The sequence below is a fragment of the Octopus bimaculoides genome, chromosome Z (assembly GCF_046866305.1).
Source record: "Octopus bimaculoides isolate indiv1 chromosome Z, ASM4686630v1, whole genome shotgun sequence".
Taxonomy (NCBI): Eukaryota; Metazoa; Mollusca; class Cephalopoda; order Octopoda; family Octopodidae; genus Octopus; species Octopus bimaculoides.
Genome location: NC_142944.1, coordinates 26,388,692 through 26,407,227, shown reverse-complemented (window position 1 = coordinate 26,407,227; position 18,536 = coordinate 26,388,692). Strand labels below are relative to the sequence as shown.

The 18,536-nt window shown below is 36.4% G+C and overlaps 1 protein-coding gene across 6 annotated transcripts in view; it reads left to right on the top strand.

The window, feature by feature from the left end:
• The first annotated feature begins 5,418 nt into the window (after nt 1–5,418).
• The window catches only part of LOC106880761 (putative tRNA(His) guanylyltransferase), a 104,973-nt gene continuing 91,855 nt past the window's right edge, over nt 5,419–18,536 (top strand). For 4 of the 6 annotated variants that reach the window (XR_016244723.1, XR_016244724.1, XM_014930859.3 and 1 more), the window contains exon 1: nt 5,420–5,659. The gene's annotated coding sequence lies outside the window, so the exon portion shown is untranslated. Of the gene's footprint in view, nt 5,660–10,735; nt 10,914–18,536 lie in introns of those variants that run through there. The other 2 variants (XM_089364986.1, XM_089364987.1) reach the window with 2 other exon arrangements.

The following is an 18,536-nucleotide window of genomic DNA, read 5'->3' as shown; positions in this document are numbered from 1 at the left end:
TGCCACTAACACGGATGCCATTTGTATGACATTGGTATCTGCCACAACTGTGATTTTACTTGGCTTGATGGCTCTTCTTCTCAAGCATGACATAATCCCAAAGGTCTGTCATTGTCTCCATGAAGCCCAACACCGGTCATATGAGGGAGGCCTCAGTGTAGTTGCTTGATATGCTAGAAACAACAATCAATTCTCTCTCTAACCATGCATCTCATGTCTTATAAATGAAAGAACACATTGGACAATAAAGTCCAGCATATATAAAAATATGGAAATTATGATTCTAAAATATAATTTTTTCCAAAATTTCTATTTTTGAAACCTACTTTCTCCAGCTTTCAGAACAACACCTCTACCTGATGGAAATCAGGAATGCATCAGCCCCACTGCTACTGAAATATTAACTTTTTTTTGCTCCCACTCATCACTCTTTATGCATGTGAAAGCAATGTTCAGTTTGCATCCATATAATCTTGTTCTCTATGCTATGGTGGAGATAAGTTTAAAAGTTTCAAATCATGATAATTTTTTTAAACACGAAATTCATCCACCCCTTTTTCAATTCTCACAGACCCATCTAAGGATGTGGGATGGGTTAATGAAACACACATTTAAAATTTTTTTGAAATTATGGTTATTGCACTTTTCTTCCAATCCTCCCATCATGCAAATATGCTCCAGTTTGACAACAATTTTAATTTATTGTTCAGCTTCAAGGTGGCAAGCTGGGTGGAATTGTTAATATGTCAAACAAAATGCTTTGTGGCATTTCTTTCAGCTTTATGTTCTGAGTTCAAATTCTGCCAAGGTTGACTTTGCTTTTTATCCTTTCAGGATTGATGAAATAAGTTCTAGTTGAGCACTGGAGTTGATGTAAACCACTAACTCCACTCCCACCAAATTTTTGCTAATGCAATAGTTCTCAAGATGACAAAGCCATACCTAAGCTCCTTTATTAATGAGAAAAGGAAATACAGTTCTTTCTTTGCAATGGTATTTATTGGACAAGTTTTAAACATTTTAAATATTCCTATTCTTTATTTTTGAACATGGCAAATTACCTAGCTCCTTTTCAGCCTTCATAATACCCCAGAGGATTCCCTTTCCTACTTGAAAAATGCTGCTATAATGTATCAATTCGAATGGAATCATAATTGAAAATAAAGAAACAAGCCAGCTGGAATCCTTTTAGCCAAATGCAGGAATTAATTGCAAGTCTATGAGAATTTGTATTTAGGAAAATTTATGAAATTTTAATTTTACTAATTCACATTAAATTAGTTTTAGTTTGAAGGTTTAAACAGTGTTTTCTTGTTGGTTTTGAGAGACAATGTCAGACATTTAAAACTTGTCCAAACTATGGCAAAGAAAGGAGACGTATATTGCAACAAATTTCAATTTCTCACCTTATTAATAAAGATTTTGCATTATAGTAAAATAGCATGATCTGTCACATGCTTCCATAGTAGAAGAAAGAAATATTGGGTGGTGCTAATGTAATGTTTCTCAAATGTAGGGTGCCCTCACTTAGGTGGATCTGTGAAGATTGAAATCGGGACAGACAAATTGTCAAAAAAAAAAACATCACAAAGAGTTAAAACTTGTCCATTATAGCAAAAAAGAATTATAGATACAAACTCTATTTCACCTTCTCATTAACAGAGGGGGCAAAAAAATTATCTAATATTTCAGTGGTGGTAGTTGGTGGGGAACAGGAATAATTGTACTGATGCATTCTCAATAAGTGTCTGGCAGATGTTGTCCTGAAAACTGGTGATGGGTGATTTAAAAATGTGTATGTTTGGAAAAAATTACTCTTCACAATCACAATGTCTATATAAAAAATTTTTTTTATTATAAACAGATGCAGTTGTGGCTGTGTGGTAAGAAGCTTGCTTCCCAACCATATAGTTCTGGCACCTTGGGATTGACCAAAGCTTTGTGAGTGGATTTGGTAGACAGAAACTGAAAAGAAGCCTGTTCTTTACAATATATATATATATATATATATATATGTATGTATGTATGTATGTATGCATGCATGCATATACGTACGTACGTATGTGTCTTTGTGTCTGTGTTTGTCCACACCACCAGTGCTTGACAACCGATATTGGTGTGTTTATGTTCCTATAACTTAACGTTTTGGCAAAAGAACTGATAAGTAACAGGCTTACAAAGAATAAGTCCTGGGATTGATTTGTTCAACTAAAAGGCAGTGCTCCAGTATGGCCACAATCAAATGATTGAAACAAGTAAAAGAATATTGGCTAATTTTTGTCCTCTTATAAAACATTAAAAATTTGGGTGTTATTTCTAGCATGCAGAACAACCACATTGAAAGCTACTTAGTGTTGTTGGATTAGCAGGATTTCATGCATGTGGAAATGAATACTGGTTGTGAGTGTGGGGATTGCAAATATCAGAATAGGAAAATGGGGGGGGGGGGGGGGTTAATTAAAAATGTTTCTTTCAGAATCGAAATGTGGAAGTGGATGGTTGATTGAAATTTTGAAAAGCTGTTTTGGGTGCAATTGTTTTCTCTTCGTTTTTGGAAACGGGAATCCAAGAAATTGTTGGAAAAGACAAAAAAAGGTTCAGAGTGAGTAGGAGTGGTTGTGTAGTCAGTAGCTTGCTTACAAACCACATGGTTCCGATTTCAGTCCTACTGCATGGCACCTTGGGCAAGTGTTTTCTAGTTTAGCCTCAGGCTGACCAAAGCCTTGTGAGTGGATTTGGTAGACGGAAACTGAAAGAAGCCCATCGTATATATGTATGCATGCATGTATGTGTGTGCGTATATGTTTGTGTGTCTGTGTTTGTCCCCCCAACATCGCCTGACAACCGATGCTGGTGTGTTTACGTCCCCGTAACTTAGAGGTTCGGCAAAAGAGACTGATAGAATAAGTACTGTAGGCTTACAAATAATAAGTCCTGGGGTTGATTAGCTCGACTAAAGGCAGTGCTCCAGCATGGCCACAGTCAAATGACTGACCGATTTTGTTGCCTCACGGCTTCCAGAAAAATAGATATTTAATGAAATTTTCTACTAATACGCTTCAGATGTAATTTGTGAAAATTTTGTGGTATGATGTCAGCGACTGGGGAGCTGACCGCTGACCGGAACCGGGAGCTGACCGGAAGAGGGCGAGGGGCAGTGTGTAGATTACGTTTATATGGGAATTTGAAATTTAAAAAAAATTGTAGGCTCGTACACATACATACACACTGGCCAATCACATACATCTACAAAATGAAACTTGAAATTTTGAAAAAAATTGGGATGTGTGTCTGTATGTGTCTGAGACCACCATTTTTTCTCTTGTATATTAAATTCTGCTATAATCATAATCTACACCGCCTGAAAGATATTTGTAGAAAATTTAAGGTTAATGTTTACTTTAACTCCCGGTCATCAAAACAAACCAAAAAAATCAGTCTAATAGGTTTTAAAAAAATGTGTAGTAAACGAATATGAAAACAACAATTTATGGGATAGGACTTTCGGAAAATTCACACGATCCGATTTTTCCCTCATAACTGTCAGGAAAATCAATATTTATTAGTGAAATTTTATCGAAATACCTTTCAAACGGCATAAATTATGATTATAAAGAAATTTGTGGGGAAAATGTTTTCCGAAGGGGTGGGGAGAGGATCTTGGGAAAATTCATACGGTCTGATTTTTCCCTCCTTTCAAGAATATGGGTATCTTTTAATGAAAGTTTATACAAATACTTTTCAAACGGCATAGATTATGATTATAAAGAAATTTATGGGGAAAATGTTTTCCATGAGGCGGGAGAGGAAAGTTTCGAAAAACGGAGTTTCAGATCAGAAAGACCACATCTGAAAAAAAATTTCCCAAAATTTTTGTAGTTAGAGTAGGGTTAGGGTTAGATGCTATAACAAAAATTTGAAAATTTATGATTTTTTTTTCAACCCCGGCCCTGTTTATAATGTAAAATACTGGAGAGCCTGAGGTCATTTCTGGCATTTATCCATAGTGATTTTTTAAAAGTAGTTATGTAAAAGATAATGAATTTTAAAAAGCATACTTTTCTGTTAGAAAATGTTTTTTCTTACATATACATACGGTCTCGCTTAATTAAGGTGGGGGTAAAAATTTAAATCATTCTTTTTTTGTTGATGCCTATATTCCACCAACGAAGCACGCGTTTGGTCCATTAGTATTAATCATTAAGGGGAGAGGAGACTAAAAAAAAATCGTAAATTTTTCAAACTGTTTTTTCATAAAAAGATGCTCCCCGTCATTTCGAAGGCTGTGGTGAAAAATAGTTGGAAAAATTCCCGTCAAAACGGAGAAATTCCATGTGGTTTTCTTGATCCGAAACTGCTCTCCCCACCACCTTGGAAAAAATTTTCCCCCCACAAATTTCTTTATAATCGTAATCTATGCCGTTTGAAAAGTATTTGTATAAACTTTCTTTAATATTATAGGCGTAGGAGTGGCTTGCTTACGAACCACATTGGTCCGGGTTCAGTCTCACTGCGTGGCACCTTGGGCAAGTGTCTTCTACCATAACGTCGGGCCGACCAAAGCCTTGTGAGTGAATTTAGTAGACGGAAACTGAAAGAAGCCCGTCGTATATATGTATGTGTGTGTCTGCGTTTGTCCCCCGCCTCCCCCAACATCGCTTTACAACCGATGCTGGTGTGTTTACGTCCCCGTAACTTAGCGGTTCGGCAAAAGAGACCGATAGAATAAGTACTAGGCTTACAAAGAAAAGTCCTGGGGTCGATTTGCTCGACTAAACGCGGTGCTCCAGCATGGCCACAGTCAAATAACTGAAACAAGTAAAAGAGTATATCTATTTTCCTGAACGTTATGAGGGAAAAAATCGGATCGTGTGAATTTTCCGAAAGTCCTCTCCCCATCCCACCCCCGTTCGTTTGCGCAAATTTTTGTTTTCATATTCGTTTTCTACACATTTTTTTTTCTATTTTTACACCTATTACACTTTTCTTTTCGTTTTGGTGACATTAACCAAATAGGTTCAATTTAATTAAAAATACCAATTTTTCTGAAAGACTACTCATATGAATTTTCAGAAATTTCCCACCCCACCACGGGATAAGTTTTTCCACATTAAATTCCAATACAATCGTAATCTACACCACCATCTGAAGCGTACTTATAGATAATTTCATTAGAAAATACAATCTTCTGGAAGATACAAGGAAATAAAACACTAACTTTTAACTGCTTGAAACAAATCTCACTCTACTATCTTACAAAGGAAGAACACATTGGTTAATGTAATCCTAAAAGAGAAGAAAGGATGGTCACAAATGGAAAACATTTCATATGAGAACAATTCAAACACGAAAGAGTTAGACAATGTATAACTATATACACTTGAGTACTTCCGGTTCACTCGCATTCGATCTTTTTGTAATTCAATCCTTTTACTTGAGTAGTCGACGGTTTCTGTTAATCTGAATAAAATTATATCCCTGTGTATCTTTCTCTCCTTCTGTCAACTATTATTCTCTCATGTGTTTCTCTCTTTTCTCTATCCTTTGCTTCTCTGTCCTTTCTTAACCTTATTTGTTTCGTTTGTCTCACTTTGCATACGCTTCCTGTGATGATAGGTCCGCAGACCAATTTTCTCACAGTTTATGTCCAGCTTTACCGGTGAGTTAAATATTTGCTATTAACTGATAACGCGCACACACACATAGCGAAAACAAAACCGAAAAGGTGACAAATAGAGTAATAAAAATTTTAGCGAAATATAGAATATAAATATGTTTATATTATATCAGCTTACATATAGGTTTTGAAGTAAAACAAAAGAGAGCTCCGAACAAGAGTGTGTGTGTAAGCTTTTTTGATCGGCAGAAGTTACGAAGTGGCTAAAGGACCGCATGAGGCGTGCATAGCACTTACCAAACTTAGAAGCCATGCTCAATACTCTCAGTCCTTGTCACTTTATAACTTCTGCCGCTTATGTCTGTATGTCTATCTGTAATTCAGTTTTATTTCAAGATATTTTGCCAATAAAGAAAGAGCCAGTTTCTAACCTGGATCCAAGGTTCTCCTTCATTGGAATTTCAACATTAACAGGGTATTTGTGTACGTATGTATGTATATGTACAGATTTGTATGTTTTGTTTAATGTATGTATCTGCATGTCTCGACATGCTCATATATACTTAAATGATAAACTTCTGAGGAAGAGGTAAAAGACATGGACCGCACCCGCTTTCGTTTTTTTTTTTTTTTTTCATCATCTACAGAAACCCACTTTTTCGACTGCGGAGATTCTGACCCGAGCAAAAAAAAATGATGCAATAGGTGTACAATAACATATAGTAAATGAATATGAAAAAAAATATGCGTGCTGGCGAACGTGGGGCAGCGGAGAAGACTCGGAAAATTCACATCGGTAATGTTCCGAGTCCTCTCACCATTTCCCCGTCCGTCGGCAAATTTTTTTTTCTTCATATTCGTTTACTACACATTATTTTATACCTAGTACCTAGTGCGGACTCGGATAATTCACACGATCCAGTAACCCCACTTCAACACCTGAAAACAACATGTAGTAAACGAATATGAAAAAAAAAAAAAAAAGGCACTATCATGCTATTTAGCTGTCAGAAGTGAAAGTGCTCACTGCTAGTGAAGTATCTGTCTGTCTGCCGGAGCGAGCTATATATCTGTCTGTCTCTCTCTCTCTCTATCTATCTATCTATTACTCGAAAGTTCGCGCGTCCGCGCTAGCTAGTCGTGAGTGGTCGATCCTATTATTTTTAAACTTCAAACTTCATTTGTTTTCTATTTTGATAAATTCTCTCTGTTGAAAATTATATTTTTATATTTTAAATAATTTGCAATTTCAGGAAATATGTTTTTATATTAAATTTGTGTTTTCTACTCACGACTAGCTAGCGCGGATGCGCGAACTTTCGAGTAATAGATAGATAGATAGAGAGAGAGACAGACAGACAGACATATAGCTCGCTCCGGTCAGTCATGGTATTAGCTGTCAGTAGCCAAAGAATCGACAGGCCAGCAACAGGCATGCAGGCAGACAGACAGATACTTCACTAGCAGTGAGCACTTTCACTTCTGACAGCTAATAGCATGATAGTGCCAAAAAAAAAATAACCGAAAGCGGGTGCGGTCCATGTCCTTTACATCCGCCAACTTCAGAAAAGTTTTACAGATTTTTACAGTTCAGGTGATGGCTTGGACCTGTAGTCGTCGAATCAGCTTTCTCCTTTCTGGTTTTGAGAAGCCCATTTTCTCAAAATTGGTACATAGGCAGTGTGTTACATATCCTAGTGCCCTAGTAATTACAGGTATAAGCCTGAATTTGTAATCTGGATAGAGTAGCTGTAGATATCTCAATAATTCAGTGTTCTCTTTTCCACTGATCTTCAACTTTGTTTACATCCACAAGGCTGCTGATTTCTACAACTGTACACAGTTTGTCTTCTCTGTACCAAATCATTATGTCAGGTCTATTGTGCTTACCTTTTATTGAGGTTTTCACTGGGACATACACACATTCGAACTAACACTGTCAACCATGCTTGTTGACAGTTCACTCAATTCTTATTTATTGTAATTGATTAGTCCACCTTCCGTCATGTGGGTGGGGGGGTCAGTATTCTCACATAACATCTCACATTTTTGAGAATTTAGCTCCACTCAGAACTTAATATCTTTTGGGTTTAGGGTCTATTTTAAATACTTCTATTCATTCTTTTTTCTCTTACTTGAACACAATCTGTTTAGGTGTTGGTACATCAAATGCATCATAAAAGACTTCCATTTGAATTTCGCTTCTTGCGAATGTTTCCTCTGTAAACCGTTTTATATGATGATTTATATGTCTCTTATGTTCGTAGCAGTGACATTTTACCAAAAATAACACTTTCCCAATCTGTTTAGTAATTACTCCATCTTCCTTCATTTCTTTACCGTTTTTATGCATTTTAAAGAATGTTGAACATTGACTTGTCTTAGCAAACATTAATTCCCCAGGTGACATTCCAGATGGAGTATTAGGATTTGGTGTCACTCGATATGCCTTCAAAAACTGTTGAAGTGTTAGGTCATCCATTATTTTGTTGTTTTGTTTTCATTAAAGCACTCTTAAATGTATTTACAAAACACTCCACTTGTCCATTTGACCTAAGATGATATGGGAGAGTGGTCACATGTATTTCAGGCCACTTAAACACTGTCTACCACAAGGTAATGTGAACCGTTAAGTGGACCACGGAATATCTGTTTTTTGGCCATGGTTCCCATTTTGTGGTAGGTGATTTTGCTGCTAGAGCACAGCCTTTGCATACTTTCACTAGTTCTTCAATCTCTTGGTCCATTCTTGGCCAATACACATAGCTTCTCATCACCAATTTCTTTCTTGAAATCCCCAGGTGACCAATGTGAAATTCTTTTAGTATTCGTTTTTGTAGTGTGGTTGGCACTACGACTCTTTGTGAGTACATTAGCACATTGTCAAAAATTGAGAACTGGTTTGAATTCATGTTGCACTCTGCAAAATGCATACTTTTATTTCTTTTTTCAACACTCAGAGTTCCTTTCATTTTTTTTTTTTTTAATTAATTCATCATTTTCCACTTTTAGTTTGATTTCTTCTAATGTAAAAGGTAATTCTCGTACAACATTACATAAAGTATTTAAAAGTTTTTTTCCTCCTTGCTGCAATCACAGTACCTTCAAACGGTTCAGTATTTTTTTATCAATCTTGATAAACAATCAGTGTGTTGTAATTTCTTAGATGGTATAAACTCCATCTTAAAATTGTAATTTAGTAATATAGTACCCCAGCATTGCAACCTATTAGCAGTATGGGTAGGGATTCCTTTCTTTGACCCATATATAAATAATGGATGATGGTCAGTCTGTACTTGAAAACTTCTACTGTGTAAGAATCTATGAAATTTTTTTACTGCAGAAATAATTGCTAGATCCTCTTTTTCAATTTGGCTGTAACTTTTCTCTGTTGGTTGCAGAAAATGCAAGACATAGGCAACAGCCTTCATGTTACCATATTTATACTTATGTAGAACTAGCAGTAATACCCATCATTGATTGGGTAATTACTTTTACTCAGGAACCACTTTCAAAGTATCATTATATATATATAATTTACTTCTCCTGTATGTGTGTATTTTATAAGAGAAAAATGTGTAACAATTGATGTAGAAAAAGGATCAATTTCTTGAATGAACTTCTGTTTGTTTATTATATGACACTAATAAGTGACTTGTATGTGTTATTTTATTTATCAATATACTAATGGCAATTATATGATACAGTTAATTTAAATAGGTAATTTACTCATTCTTGAATGTAATGATAGTAATGGCAAATTAAGTTGCATTAAGAGTGAATATTTCTTTATAAACAATATTTTTTGTTTTATTTCAGGGTGCATAAGCAAAAAGATTTGCTTTTGCTCCCACATGTGATGCCTCTACATAAGTTGGCCATGTGAAAAACATGGTTCAAGTTGCAATCCAGCAATTTTTAATGTTTGACCCTGACATTTATTAATGCTCAAGGCAAAAGAAATTTGGATAGGAAACTGTAACCACTTAAGTTGGAATGGGACTCTAGATGGTATAACTGGTATGCAAGGAATGAAGATGGTGTCACCTTTACCACAACTAGTGAGAATATTTGTCTCAATGCAGTTCCTCATAAGTTTGTGCTCTATTAGTCTTGTACCATTGCATAATTTTGGTTGAGACAGATTATGCAGTAGCATAATAGGAGTCCCTTTTTGTCAGGTGAAGACAACGAGGAGCTGTACCTGGTGGTTCTAGTGAGTACCCCGAAGGGGTAGTTAACACTCTCCTGATCATCAACAACACTATCAATTGAGTTACAAGTGAATACTTTTCCTGGATGTTTATTCAATAGCATATTATTAATGCTATTTACAGCAACATTTTTTGAAACCAGGATAGCTTGCCCACAGATCCAATCTGTATTGTTGTAATTATGAAGAAGATTTGGAAAGATTTCACCAAACCATCAACAGAATCAGCTGTATTACAAATTGGATTGAGTGTAAGAAACTGTTCTTCCTCAATTGCAACTCCCCCTTCACCAAGTTTCAAAAGCTACTCTGCAAATAGTTCAGCTGATTGATCTCTTGAAATCTTCAATCTCATATTTGTTGAAAGTTGAAGTGTTTTCACATGATGCCATAATACAGAAGACTTTATTGAAACATTGAGCTCATTCACTTTTGTTCCTCTTGGAACCTCATTGCCTTTTGACTGATCTTTCATTAACAATGTTGTCTTTCCCTCTACAATTGATTCTGGAACTGTACCATTATTATTATTATTATTAAAGGTAGTAAGCTGGTAGAACTGTTAACATATCAAATAAAATGCTTAATGGCATTTTTTCTATCTTCATGTTTTGAGCCCAATTCCACCAAAGCTGATTTTGCCTTTGTAATAATTTTGTGTGTTAGCTAAAATTGTTGCACATTCAATTTATAATTTCCAGTCATAACAAGTCTGTGCAATTTGTTTCTTTATGAGGTAACCAGTTTGTAACCGATGCTGTGTTATAGATACATTGGTGATTGATATAAATGACAAGAATTAGTTAATAGTTAAAATGACCTTTATTTACTGTTACTGTATAGAACAACTGCTTTGATTTGTTGTTGCGTAAAGATTAGCAGAAGTTCTGTTTTTATTTGTGTAGGTTGCCATGGTCATTTGTAGGTTACTGCTATGTAGCTGAAGGAAAGAGGAGAGAGAGAGAGAGAATTTATCTCTCTGGGTTGTTGAGTAGAGATAGTGAGAAATGCATGTTACCTTGGTAACAGCCATGAGTAAAGTAAGACAGACACATCTCTCTCTGACAGTGATGAGGAAATAAGGTAGGAATGTACTCAGCCAATTGCTTAGTAAAATAAAGGTATGTTAAAACTCCAGGTAGCCATTTTGCAAAGTTGAATATACACAGCACTAAAGTAGAAACAGACAACTGAGATGCCATTAAAATATCTATTGAGACAACTGATCATTAAAAGATGGATTTAATAAGCACAAACATTTATTTGTCAATCCTGATTAAAAATATGCAATGGTGTCAGAATCGACATGGTTCTTGTAGAAGACAAATACTCATGAATTCAAAATTACCTGGTTAATTGTAAATACTGCATGACCATCCAGGAAGAGTAGTTTCATTTCAGCTAGAAATTAAAAACTTCTGACTTAAGGTAGTACCAGTTTGAACAAAACAATGGAATTGTTAGTACCTTGTATACACCGAGTTATGTTTCTTTTGAGTGAATACCAGCCTCCTTGCTCAAGGAATAAATGTTTTGGAGTAAAATTAATACACACAGATATGTTGTTTTCAAGATATTACTTTTTTGAAATTATGATTTTCTTAAATATTTAGAATATTGCTTAAAATTATACTGAAACAGCAACACAATTTCATGAGGACAGTTCTAGAGTGTTCTTTTAAGACATTTGGAATATTTCCATGAGAGCCAAATATGAAATGAAATGAGCTTCAACCAGACGTTTTTGCATGTGTTGCTTTGCATGGTTTTTTTCCAAAGTTATATAGATAAGCATTTTCTTCATAGCTTTCATATATTTCCAAATATATATATTCAATAAACAGATATTTCTAAGGAAAAGCAGGCTCAGATTATTAGCTAAATGATTGTAAATGTGAAACTCAGAGTATTGGAATTAAGAACCTTTCATTTGGCAAGAAAGAGTTGCATGAATGTGTGTGCCAAATGAGATTAATTTTTATACTTATTTTCACTTTAAATAAGTACTAAAACTATAATTGTAAGTATCTTGCACAACAAAATGTACAATCTCATCATTGAAAAGATCTGTAAAATATTCACTTTCCTTTGTATCCAGCATGAGCATAAATCCATTTGAGATTTCCACCCAGATTGTGGTAGTGAAATGAATGTACTAATGGAGAAAAATCTGCATTTTTTGATTGAGAGCTAGTTGAAGCATCACTTTCTTCTGTGCTATCTAGAGCATTATCATCATCTACCTCATCTGATGATGAAAGAAAGTCAGGTGAAATTTCTTCATGGCTGTATAAATTTTCCACTTGTGACTTGATTTTTCCTTTTACTAAGGGTCACTTAAGCATATTTGTTGAAGTAGATGCTTGGATATCAACTGATGATGGCTGTATCCATGTTAAATTTTTGAAACATCACTTGATGAATTTTGCTGTTTAAAAGTTAAAGAACATTCTACATTTAAGTAATAAGTTCTGTAATTTATTGTTTCTAGGTGAATCATCAGAATCAACAGAAATATGTATACATGTGTGTGTGTGTGTGTGTAAATATGTACTAGTTATTAGTGATAAAAAGTAGTGTTAGTACTGAATAGCAATCTTTATACCCAACTTAATGTGGATATACTTTAAGTACACCATAAAATGGCAGTATTCTTCCTGAGAAATCATTTCATATAGACATACAGGGGTTGGACAAAATAATGGAAACACCTTAAAATTTCAAACAAATTTATTTTAATATGGGATAGGACCACTTTTGGCAATAATTACAGCTTGAATTCTACTAGGTATTGACTCGTATGGAAGTTTGAATTGTTTCCAAAGGAATTTTTGTCCATTCTTCAGCTAAAACAGTCTCCAGTTCTTGTAGTGATGATGGTGGAGGATATTGACTCTTTACTTGTTTTTCTAAAATGCACCATAAATTAGAAAATTACTATTTTTAAATCTCACAACGAGAGATGTTCAGCAACAGTACTTTGGAGTAAAGATTGTTTGCCAACATAACATGGCAGTCCTGGTTTAGGACGATTGTTGCTGTAATTTAGCCCTAGGAGACATCGTCTCCAGCTGCCTATATGACATGATCTGTGTACTTATATTTTCGAACAAGGGAATCTAGCATCCCAACTCAGCTCAAAACAATATCTGTGTATCTAATAATAAATAAAAAATCAAACACTAATAATAAATCAAAAAACATAAAAATAAATAAGATTCTGTTGGTTTTATAGATATTTCAAAATTATAATGCTAGGTGTATCCGGAAATCGCGATACACAAATCTTGTTTTGAGCTGAGTGGGGGTACTAGATTCCCTTGTTCAAAAATATAAGGACACAGATCGTGTTGTATAGCCAGCTGGAGATGATGTCTCCCAGAGCTAAATTACAGCAACATTCGTCCTAAACCAGGACTGCCATGTTATGTTGGCAAACAATCTTTACTCCAATGCACCATAAATAATCAATAATATTGAGATCTGGTTGACTGTGGTGGCCAGATAAGATGTTCAACTTCACTAGAATGTTCCTCATGCCATTCAGTAACAACTTTAGCTGTGTGAATTGGTGCATTATTATCCTGAAAGATTGTGTTTCCCTCCGGAAACAGTTCCTTAACCATAGAATGAATTCAATCAGATAAACTGCTTAAATAGTCTTCACTATTAATTCTGCCCTGAAGGGAAACCACTGGGCCAGCGGATTTCCACGATATAGCCCCCCCCCCCCAGATAGTCACAGATCATCCTCCATGTTTAACAGTTGGAAGAAGGCAGTCTGGATCAAATGCTTTTTTTAGCTGTCTTCACACATATACTCGGCCGGTGGTCGGAAATATGGTAAAGGATGACTCGTCCAAGAAAATAACATTCTCCCACTGCTCTAGGGACCAATTCTGTAGGTCCACTCTAATGCTTTGCAATGTTTGTTTTTGAAAGTAGTGGTTTTCTGGTTGCAGCTCTCCCGTGAAATCCAGCTTTGTGAAGCTTTTGGTGAACAGTTTTTGTGGAAACTGTGTTCTCAAGGTGGTCATTAAACTCTGCAGTAATTTTGGGAGCTGTACTTTTGTGATCCTTTCTAACAATTCGCGTGAGATTCCAACGGTCCTTATCTGAAAGTTTTGGTTTTCTTCTGGAGTTTTGTTTTGACAAGGAGGTTTTTCCCTCTTTCTCAAAGGCTCTCATTACTTTTGAGACAGTACTTCTTGATACACCAAATATTTTGGATGTTTTTGTTACACTAGCACCTGCCATATGAGCACCAACAATTTGACCTCTTTGAAAGTCCGAGAGATTGGTCATTTTAATGAATTTTAATTACCTTTTCTGATGATATCTGTAAAGAAACAGCAATTTTAGCAAAACATATTAAGCAACACTAATAATAAATCAAAAAACATAAAAATAAATAAGCCTTTGATGATTTTATAGATATTTTTAAATTATGAGGCTATGATGCTAGGTGTTTCCATTATTTTGACCAACCCCTGTATAGCTTAAAAGGCTCAGAATATCAGCAGCAGACATAAACTGTCCAGAATTGGTAGTGGAACTGCTTGATCATGTGGTTTTGTCCATTGCTGATATTATGTGCTTTTTAGCACTATATGTCTATACGATATGCTTTCTCAAGATAAATACTGCAGTTTTATGGCATTCTTAAAGTGTATCCATGTTAATTGGATATAAAGTTTGCTATATATATATATATATATATATATATATATACATATATATATATATATATATATATATATATATATATATATATATATATACATATCGGATATATTATCAACAAGCCATATAATTTTCATAATGCTGTTTTTCTTAGATGGTGACAAGCAAAGCCATAGAATGTCAACATTCACACATGCCAACACGCACACATATACCTGTATTTATACACAGACATGCTCTCTCTCTCTCTTTCTTTCTCTGTCTCTTTGTTTCACTCTCTCTCACTTACACCTCTACACATACATGCACACTGGGCTCCCATATCCAATTCTTCTCATTACATTGATCATCTTGATGATATAATAAAAGTTATGTGCCCAAGATGCTGTAAAGTAGGCATGAAGACAAACATCCCCCCAACTATATATATATATGTATTTATGTGTGTTTATATATCTTCTGCTATATGAATTTGAGTGTATATGGTTACATATGTGTGTTTAGCCTAAAAAGGCTCTGAAACAGTGCCTAGAGAAAAATGGTATTTGAAATCTGTGACCCACAAACAATGTTATTCATAAATAATAATAAAAAAATATAATTTGCTCTGAGAAATATCTCAACTATTAGATTGACAACTCCCCCACTCTCTGTCATCAACAATCTATCTCTATATTTATCATACTCTTTGACACTCTCAGTATATATATTCTCATGCTTGGCTTCCATTTTGTTTGAAACCCCTAATGTTTACTTTCATTTTATGACATAGTATGCCCAAATCCTGTTTTCTAATTGTGTAAAAATGATCAAACTTTAAACCTCTGACATTTTTCTAAAATTTTTCTGGAATAAATGAATCACAAACTTGGATTCAGAATGAAAAAATACATCAATGTACCAAATTTGAAAATTTTCACTTAATTATAAAATTTCAGAATCTGTGACAACAATAGATAAACTCTTTCACCCTCCATTTGACTGTTTCTTTCATTTTCTCTTAGTGAACTTTCTCTCTCTCTATAAAAGTGTACTACTCAAACTGAGTGTGTATGCAATTTGAAAAAGGTATGTACAAGATAATTCATTTTAATAACATACTTTTCTGTTAGTAAATGTGATTTCTCTTACACACACATGAACTTGTTTGATGCAGGGTGGAGTTAAAGATTTAAATAACAATTTTTTTTTGTTATTATTCCTTAAATCCCAGCAATTGACTACTGCATTGCTATTCCATTAAATGTGTTTATGGGGTGAAAAATATTGTAAAACATCAATACATATCAGACTGACAAATAAACAGGGAAGGTACCAGGTGGTCGTGGGATGTGAGAGAAACAACAGCTAAATTTTCCTTAAATCACCTTTGTCTGAAAATTATTTTCAAATTATAAACAGAAACAAATTGCAGATTTGGACAGTGGTAGCAGGGAATTGTATCAGACTGCCAGAAAGGAAGCTAGGTGACAGGTTTATTTAGCCAGAGGGGAAGCAGATATGAAAAAGTTTGCCAATGTTCTGCGCCGTGAGGACCAAAGACTTAAGGTATTTTGTGTTGCAAGACAGTGTGTGAGAGAGAATAGTGATGTCGTAGGAGAGAAATGTGTTCACATGGATGATGGTACGCTTGCACTAAATGAGGCTGCAAAGAAAGAGGTCTGGAGATGCCACTATGATAGATTGCTTAATAAAGAGAATGAATGGGAGAAAGAGAGTCTGCCGTATGTCGACCCAACAGAGGGACCAGCTATCCTAATTGACAGTACCATGGTAGATAAAGCAATTAAGAGTATGAAGACAGGGAAGGCCCCCGCCCATCAGGAATCACTGCAGAGATACTCAAAATATCTGGCAGTGTCGGTTATAGCCTAGTCACACCCGTATTGTTAACCAGGTGATACCCAAAGGAGTCATACCCAATGACTGGTGTAGCAGCACCATAGTCAACTGCTATAAAGGTAAAGGTGACGCTTTAGATACAAATAATTACAGAGGTATCAAGCTTTTAGATCAGGTAATGAAAGTCACGGAGAGGGTCATAGCCCAACTAATTAGGGAGCGGGTCAGTTTAGATGAGATGCAGTTTGGGTTCATGCCTGAGAAAAACACCACTGATGCTATATTTCTGGTAAGACAGCTTCAGGAGAAATACCTAGCTAAAGATAAACCTCTGTACCTGGCTTTCATTGACATGGAGAAAGCCTTTGACAGGGCCCCCAATCCCTTATCTGGTGGTCAATGAGGAAACTTGGGATAGAAGAATGGTTAGTGAGAGCTGTGCGAGCTATGTACAGAGATGCTGTCAGTAAGGTGAGGGTTGGCAATGAGTACAGTAACGAATTCCGGGTAGAGGTAGGGGTCCACCAAGGTTCTGTCCTCAGTTCCTTCCTATTTATCATAGTCCTCCAGGCTATAACAGAGGAATTCAAGACAGGATGCCCCTGGGAACTCCTCTATGCTGATGACCTTGCACTAATTGCTGAGTCACTATCATAACTAGAAGAGAAGTTTCAGGTGTGGAAGGAAGGACTAGAATCGAAGGGCCTTAGAATCAACCTAGCTAAAACTAAAGTCCTAATAAGTAGGAAGGTAGAAAAATCACAAATACCTTCAGGTAGATGGCCCTGCTCGATCTGTAGAAAAGGCGTAGGTAGAAACTCTATAAGATGCACCCAGTGCAAGCTATGGGCACATAAGAGGTGCAGCAATATCAAAGGAAGGTTAACTAGGAAGTTAGTTTTTGTATGTAGCAGATGTTCAGGAGCTATAAACACTGTAAATGTGCAGAAAACAACTTCTGCCACATTCCAGAGAGAAAAACTAGAAACGGTTGATAGCTTACACTATCTAGGTGACCAAGCTAGTAGTGGGAGAGGGTGCGCTGAAAGTGTAGCTGCTAGAATTAGAATAGCCTGGGCAAAGTTCAGAGAGCTCTTACCTCTGCTGGTGACAAAGGGCCTCTCTCTCAGAGTAAAAGGCAGACAGTACGAACAGCCACGCTTCATGGCAGTGAAACATGGGCCGTGACTGTTGAAGACATGCATAGGCTCGCATGGAATGAAGCCAGTATGCTCCGATGGATGTGTAATGTCAGTGTGCATACTAGATAGAGTGTAAGCACCTTGAGAGAAAAGTTGAACCTAAGAAGCATCAGTTGTGGTGTGCAAGAGAGACAATTGCGTTGGTATGGTCATGTGGCGAGAATGGACGAGGATAGCTGTGTGAAAAAGTGCCACACCCTAGCAGTTGAGGGAACCTATGGAAGAGGTAGGCAAGACCTTCGAACATTGGGCCTCACCGAGGCGATGACTTCCGACCGAGACCTTTGGAAATATGCTGTGCGTGAGAAGACCCGGCAAGCCAAGTGAGACCTATATCCAAGGCCTCTGCCAGGGGTGTAACCAGCCCACTTATGCGTACCTTTCATTCATTGGACACTAAACTCCGCTTGTGAAGACCTGTTGAGGCAAGTGAAATTGAAATCGAACTAAATTCGACGACTGGCACCCATGCCAACGTCGTCTCCTTCTTTGGACATGAAACTCAGCTTGCAACGACCTGTTGGGGCAAGCGAAAGCGAAATCGTGATGTCACCTGTACCCAGCGTCGCCTTTCTGGCACTTGTGCCAGCGGTATGTGTAAGGACTCTCAAGCGAAATTGTTGCCAGTGCCCCTGGACTGGCTCTTGTGCGGGTGGCACATAAAATACACCGTCTTGAGCGTGACCGTTGCCAGTACCGCCTGACTGGCCTTCATGCTGGTGGCACGTAAAAGCACCCACTACACTCTCAGAGCGGTTGGCATTAGGAAGGGCATCCAGCTGTAGAAACTCTGCCAAATCAGATTGGAGCCTGGTGTAGCCATCAGGTTTCACCAGTCCTCAATCAAATCGTCCAACCCATGCTAGCATGGAAAGCGGACATTAAACGATGATGATCTGTATTTTAAAACAATGATTTAACATTTTCAGCTCGGCTGGTACATATTTTGTACCAGTCAAAAATTTTACAACCTATGTGA